General features: G+C 45.8%; 1 non-coding gene across 1 annotated transcript; it reads right to left on the bottom strand.

The window, feature by feature from the left end:
* Positions 1 to 611: 611 nt before the first annotated feature.
* LOC123387406 lies at positions 612 to 719 on the bottom strand. The gene has a single exon (XR_006601863.1). It is a non-coding gene; the product is annotated as a U6 spliceosomal RNA (small nuclear RNA).
* Positions 720 to 1,565: the final 846 nt, after the last annotated feature.

The following is a 1,565-nucleotide window of genomic DNA, read 5'->3' as shown; positions in this document are numbered from 1 at the left end:
CATGCCTCTGTCTTACCTCTGGAAGATGGTGGAAATAATGGCACCTGGCCCAAAGGGTTGTGAGGATTCGTTACAATCATACCTGACATGAAGTGCTTGATCAGTGAATGTTAGTGATTGTCATTACTGTGAGTAGAGGGGCTTACTTTATATTGTCCCCACTAACCCTCAGACCCCATGAACTGGATTACTAGGATTATATTCTCTTGTTTTGTGTTTTAAAAGAGTTTAGTTTTAAGTAATCTCTACACCCAACTTGGGGCTCAAACTCTCAACCTCGAGATCAAGAGTCAGATGCTTTACTGACTGAGCCAGCCAGGTGCACCCTTCAAAAAAAAGATTTACTTAGAGAGAGAGAGAGAGCCTGTGTGCACACATGCAGAGGGCGAGGGGCAGAAGGAGAGAGACCATCTGAAGCGGACTCCATGCCTAGCTTGGAGCCCCAGGTAGGGCTTAATCCCACGACCCTGAGATCATGACCTGAGCTGAAATCAATAGTCAAACACTTAACTGACTGAGCCACCCAGGAGCCCCCAGGTGCCCCTTTTTAAAATTGTGACAACACATAGATAACATAAAACTTATTATTTTAACCTTTTGGGGGGGCTTTTTTTTTAATGGAATGCGTCACAGATTTGCTTGTCATCCTTGCGCAGGGGGGCTTGCTAATCTTCTTTGTATTGATCCACTTTTGGTGTATGTGCTGCCAAAATGAGCACCTATCGTAACCATTTTTCAGTACACACATAGTTCAGTAGTGTGAAGTACATTCCCATCATTATGCAGCCCATCTCCAGAACATTTTCATCTTGCAAAATTGCACCGCTCTACCTATTAAGCAATTTCCCATTCCCTCCTCCCTGAGCCCTAGGCAAGCCCTAGGCAACTATTCTGCTTTCCATCTCTACGAATTGTATTATTATACTTTTTTAAAAAAGATTTTATTTATTTCTTTGAGAGAGAGAGAGAGCGCGCATGTGCAAGGGGAGGGGCAGAGGGGGAGGGAGAAGCAGACTCCCCAGTGAGTGGGGACCCTGATGTGAGACCAGATCCCAGGACCCTGCGATCATAACCTGAGCCAAAGTCAAACACTTAACCGACTGAGCCACCCAGGTGCCCCGTATTATCATACTCTTCACAAAATGAGGATACCAAAGTTCAAAGAGTAATTTGCTTCCAGGGGACAATCTGGACTGAACCCAGGCTGCTGTTCATGCTCTTAAGCCACTTTGAAATAGGGCTTCATCTCAAGAGCATCTGCGGTGTGTTTTACTTCCCTCATAACAAGGATGGTGCCCGTGTGCCCAGGCCCTCCTCTGTGCCTCTGTGTTGCCACCATTCTCACATTTAATTGTCACAGCAAGCCCCACGGTCATTGTGAGGGGCTGTGTCCTGTCTCCCCGCAGTGTCTGATACCGAAGAGAGACACAGGAAGCACGTTCGGTGAACGGGGGCCTATCCAATGCTTTTAAGTAGACTAACTCACACTAGATAACTTTGTTGTACGTTTTTAATGCAATTGCTTACATTTTGGGGGAAAATGTTGATTGTCTCAGGAGAAAACC

Source organism: Mustela putorius, unplaced genomic scaffold (assembly GCF_011764305.1).
Source record: "Mustela putorius furo isolate JIRA1106 unplaced genomic scaffold, ASM1176430v1.1 tig00003853_pilon_pilon_pilon, whole genome shotgun sequence".
Taxonomy (NCBI): domain Eukaryota; kingdom Metazoa; phylum Chordata; class Mammalia; order Carnivora; family Mustelidae; genus Mustela; species Mustela putorius.
The sequence above is the reverse complement of the archived record's forward strand: the minus strand, read 5'-3'. Positions and strand labels throughout refer to the sequence as shown.